At 39.0% G+C, this 5,685-nt stretch overlaps 1 non-coding gene across 1 annotated transcript; it reads left to right on the forward strand.

Moving 5' to 3' along the window:
• The first annotated feature begins 815 nt into the window (after positions 1 to 815).
• On the forward strand, positions 816 to 923 carry LOC112718931 (small nucleolar RNA R71). The gene has a single exon (XR_003161257.1). It is a non-coding gene; the product is annotated as a small nucleolar RNA R71 (small nucleolar RNA).
• Positions 924 to 5,685: the final 4,762 nt, after the last annotated feature.

Here is a 5,685-nt window from a genome sequence, read left to right on the forward strand (position 1 = left end):
GTGAGGTCTTCCTCAGTGGCGTTCACTGCCTCTTCTTCCTCCCAGAATTCGGCCATGTTGATGGCCTTGCACTCTCCTTTTGGATTTTCTTCTGTATTGCTTGGAAGAGTACTTGGAGGGAGTTCAGTAATTTTCTTGCTCAGCTGACCCACTTGTCCTTCCAGATTTCTGATGGAGGACCTAGTTTCAGTCATGAAACTTTGAGTGGTTTTGATCAGATCAGAGACCATAGTTGCTAAGTCAGAGGTATTCTGCTTAGAACTCTCTGTCTGTTGCTGAGAAGATGATGGAAAAGGCTTGCTATTGCTAAACCTGTTTCTTCCACCATTATTATTGTTGAAACCTTGTTGAGGTCTCTGTTGATCCTTCCATGAAAGATTTGGATGATTTCTCCATGAAGGATTGTAGGTGTTTCCATAGGGTTCTCCCATGTAATTCACCTCTTCTATTGAAGGGTTCTCAGGATCATAAGCTTCTTCCTCAGATGAAGCTTCCTTAGTACTGCTTGGTGCATTTTGCATCCCAGACAGACTTTGAGAAATCATATTGACTTGTTGAGTCAATATTTTATTCTGAGCCAATATGGCATTCAGAGTGTCAATCTCAAGAACTCCTTTCTTCTGACTAGTCCCATTGTTCACAGGATTCCTTTCAGAAGTGTACATGAATTGGTTATTTGCAACCATTTCAATCAGTTCTTGAGCTTCAGTAGGCGTCTTCTTCAAATGAAGAGATCCTCCAGAAGAGCTATCCAAAGACATCTTGGACAGTTCAGACAGACCATCATAGAAAATACCTATGATGCTCCATTCAGAAAGCATATCAGTGGGACACTTTCTGATCAATTGTTTGTATCTTTCCCAAGCTTCATAGAGGGATTCTCCTTCCTTCTGTCTGAAGGTTTGGACTTCCACTCTAAGCTTACTCAATTTTTGAGGTGGAAAGAACTTTGCCAAGAAGGCATTGACTAGCTTTTCCCAAGAGTCCAGGCTTTCTTTAGGTTGAGAGTCCAACCATGTTCTAGCTCTGTCTCTTACAGCAAAAGGGAATAGCATCAGTCTGTAGACCTCAGGGTCAACCCCATTAGTCTTGACTGTGTCACAGATTTGCAAGAACTCAGCTAAAAACTGATGAGGATCTTCCATTGGAAGTCCATGGAACTTGCAATTCTGTTGCATTAGAGAAACTAATTGAGGCTTAAGCTCAAAGTTGTTTGCTCCAATGGCAGGGATAGAGATGCTTCTCCCATAGAAGTCGGGAGTAGGTGCAGTAAAGTCACCCAGCACCTTCCTTGCATTGTTGGTATTGTTGTTGTTTTCGGCTGCCATGTGTTCTTCTTCCTTGAAGAATTCGGTCAGGTGCTCTAAAGAGAGTTGTGCTTTGGCTTCTCTTAGCTTTCTCTTCAAGGTCCTTTCAGGTTCAGGATCAACCTCAACAAGAATGCCTTTGTCCTTGCTCCTGCTCATAAGATAGAGAAGGAAACAAGAAAATATGGAATCCTCTATGTCACAGTATAGAGATTCCTTTAGGTGTCAGAGGAAAAGAAGAGTAGAAGACAGAAGTGGAAAATTCGAACTTAACAAAGAAGATAGAGTTCGAATTTTGCCTTAAGGGATAGTGTTAGTCCATAAATTGAAGGATGTGAGAAGGAGGGAAGTGATTTTCGAAAATTAAGTGGGAAATTTGAAAACATTTTTGAAAAACATCACTTAATTTTCGAAAATGAAAATGGAAATGGAAAAGAAATCAAGTGATTTTTGAAAAAGATTTTGAAATTAGAAATCAAAAAGATTTGATTGAAAACTATTTTGAAAAAGATGTGGTTAAGAAGATATGATTGGTTTTAAAAAGATGTGATTGAGAAGATATGATTTGAAAACAATTTTAAAAGATATGATTTGAAAACAATTTGAAAAGATATGATTTTAAAAATTAATGACTTGCCTAACAAGAAAAGATATGAATCAAACATAAAACCTTCCTCAACAGAAAAGGCAAAAAATGTTCAATCAAATCATTAATTGTTAATAAGTATTTTTGAAAAAGGAAAGAAATTGATTTTGAAAAAGATTTGATTGAAAATTGATTTGAAAAAGATTTGATTTTGAAAAGATTTTGAAAACTTAGAAAAAATCTGATTTGAAAACAAAATCTTCCTCCCCTAGCCATCCTGGCGTTAAACGCCCAGAATGGTATACATTCTGGCGTTTAACGCCCAAAATGCTACCCTTTTGGGCGTTAAACGCCCAACCAGGTACCCTGGCTGGCGTTTAAACGCCAGTCTGTCCTTCTTCACTGGGCGTTTTGAACGCCCAGCTTTTTCTGTGCAATTCCTCTGCTGTATGTTCTGAATCTTCAATTCTCTGTATTATTAACTTGAAAAGACACAAATTAAAAATATTTTTGGATTTTTAATAATAAGGACAAACCAAAATGCAACAAGAATCAAATGACAATGCATGCAAGACACCAAACTTAGCAGTTTGTATACTACTGACACTAACAAAACGAAAATGCATATGAGACACACAAAACACTCAAGTCAATAGAATTCAAAGATCAGAATAAGGAAATCATCAAGAACAACTTGAAGATCAATGAGGACACATGCATGAATGCAATAAGAACAGAAACATGCAATTGACACTAAACTAGGATGAGACTCTAGACTCAAAAAAGAAATATTTTTGGATTTTATGATTTTATAAATTTTTTTGGATTTTTCGAAAACTATGTAGAAAAAGAAAATAAAGGTATCAAAATTCTTAATGAGAATTCCAGGAATCATGCAATGTTAGTCTAAAGCTTTAGTCTAAAGAAATTAGACATGGCCGGCCAAGCTTCAGCAGGACATTGCATTCAAGAGCTAAATTGATGAAGATCAATCAGCTTTGGTGATGATAAGAACATCACCTTGAAACACTAGAATTCATTCTTAAGAGCTCTGAAAAAAAAATACCTAATCTAAGCAACAAGATGAACCGTCAGTTGTCCAGCCTAAACAATCCCGGGCAATAACACCAAAAACTTGATGTTGTTGCCGGATCTTGGCACTGATGTTACCAAAAGCTTGCTCAAAACTTGAACAATCCCCGGCAACGGCGCCAAAAACTTGGTGCGCGAAATTGTGAACTATACTTTTTCACAACTCTCATAATCCCCGGTAATGGCTCCAAGAACTTGGTGGCTCAATACCATGGCATTACACAACTTCGCACAACTAACCAGCAAGTGCACTGGGTCGTCCAAGTAATAAACCTTACGCGAGTAAGGGTCGATCCCACGGAGATTGTTAGTATTGAAGCAAGCTATGGTCATCTTGTAAATCTTAGTCAGGCAAACTCAAATGTATATGGTGATGAACGAAAATAACATAAAAGATAAAGATAGTGATACTTATGTAATTCATTGGTAGGAACTTCAGATAAGCGCATGAAGATGACTTCCCTTCCGTCTCTCTGCTTTCCTACAGTCTTCATCCAATTCTTCTTACTCCTTTCCATGGCAAGCTCGTGTAGGGTCTCACTGTTGTCAGCAGCTACCTCCCATCCTCGCAGTGAAAGCTAATGCACACACTCTGTCACAGTGCTGCCAATCACCGGTGTGGTTCCCTCCCCTACTGGAATAGAATCCAGTGATTCTTTTGCGTCTGTCACTAACGCCCAGTAAGTTACAGGTTTGAAGCACGTCACAGTCATTCAGTCATTGAATCCTACTCAGAATACCACAGACAAGGTTTAGACCTTCCGGATTCTCTTGAATGCCGCCATCAGGTCCTGCCTATACCACGAAGATTCGGTTAAAGAATCCAAGAGATATTCACTAGAGCCTCTTATGCTTGTAGAACAAGAGTGGTTGTCAGTCACTTTGTTCATGGGTGAGAATGATGATGAGTGTCACGGATCATCACATTCATCAAGTTGAAGAACAAGTGATATCTTAGAACAAGAACAAGCGGAATTGAATGGAAGAACAATAGTAATTGCATTAATACTCGAGGTACAGCAGAGCTCCACACCTTAATCTATGGTGTGTAGAAACTCCACCGTTGAAAATACATAAGCATAAGGTCTAGGCATGGCCAATGGCCAGCCCCCCAATGATCTAAGATCTAAAGTGATCAAAAGATATAAAGATCCAAAGACTTAAAGATGCAAAGATCTCTAATACAATAGTCAAAGGTCCTACTTATAGAAAACTAGTAACCTAAGGTGTACAGAAATGAGTAAATGACATAAAAATCCACTTCCGGGCCCACTTGGTGTGTGCTTGGGCTGAGCAATGAAGCAAATTTCGTGCAGAGACTCCTCTTGGAGTTAAACGCCAGCTTTAGTGCCAGTTTGGGCGTTTAACTCCCATTTGGGTGCCAGTTCCAGCGTTTAACGCTGGGATTTCTTGAGGTGACTTTGAACGCCGGTTTGGGCCATCAAATCTTGGGCAAAGTATGGACTATCATATATTTCTGGAAAGCCCAGGATGTCTACTTTCCAAGCCGTTGAGAGCGCGCCAATTGGGCTTCTGTAGCTCCAGAAAATCCACTTCGAGTGCAGGGAGGTCAGAATCCAACAGCATCTGCAGTCCTTTTGAGTCTCTGGATCAGATTTTTGCTCAGATCCCTCAATTTCAGCCAGAAAATACCTGAAATCACAGAAAAACACACAAACTCATAGTAAAGTCCAGAAAAGTGAATTTTAACTAAAAACGAATAAAAATATAATAAAAACTAACTAAAAGATACTAAAAACATACTAAAAACAATGCCAAAAAGTATACAAATTATCCGCTCATCAATGAGTAAGCTCAGAGTGGATGTCCAAACCTTCAGAAAGAAGGAAGGTGAATCCCTCTATGAAGTTTGGGAAAGATACAAGCAATTAACCAAAAGGTGTCCTTCTGACATGTTTCCAGAATGGAGCATCATATGTATATTCTATGATGGTCTGTCTGAGTTATCCAAGATGTCATTGGACCACTCTACTGATAGATCTCTTCATCTGAAAATGCCTGCAGAAGCCCAGAAACTCATTGAAATGGTTGCAAATAACCAGTTCATGTACACTTCTTATAGAAATCCTGTGAACAACGGGACAACTCAGAAGAAAGAAGTTCTTGAGATTGATACTCTGAATGCCATATTGGCTCAAAACAAAATATTGACTCAACAAGTCAATATAATCTCTTAGAATTTGATTAGATTGCAAGCTGCCTCTAGCAGTGCTAAAGAAGCTTTCTCTGAAGGAAAAGCTTATGACCCTGAGAATCATGCAATAGAAGAGGTGAATTACATGGGAGAACCCTATGCAAACACCTACAATTCTTCATGGAGGAATCACCCAAATTTTTCATGGAAGGATCAACAAAAGCCTTAACAAGGCTTCAACAACAATAATGGTGGGAGAAATAAGTTTGGCAATAGCAAACCTTTTCCATCATCTTCTCAGCAATAGACAGAGAACTCTGATCTTTCTAAGACCACACTAAGTTTCATGAATGAAACAAGATCCTCCAGTAGAAATTTGGAGGCACAAGTGGGTCAGCTGAGTAAAAAGGTTACTGAAACTACTCATAGCACTCTCCCAAGTAATATAGAAGAAAATCTCAAGAGAGAGTGCAAGGCCATAACCATGACCAACATGGCCGAACCTGGAAAGAGCGAGGAGGACATGATTCCCAGTGAGAAAAACC

The sequence above is a fragment of the Arachis hypogaea genome, chromosome 10 (genome assembly GCF_003086295.3).
Source record: "Arachis hypogaea cultivar Tifrunner chromosome 10, arahy.Tifrunner.gnm2.J5K5, whole genome shotgun sequence".
Lineage (NCBI taxonomy): Eukaryota > Viridiplantae > Streptophyta > Magnoliopsida > Fabales > Fabaceae > Arachis > Arachis hypogaea.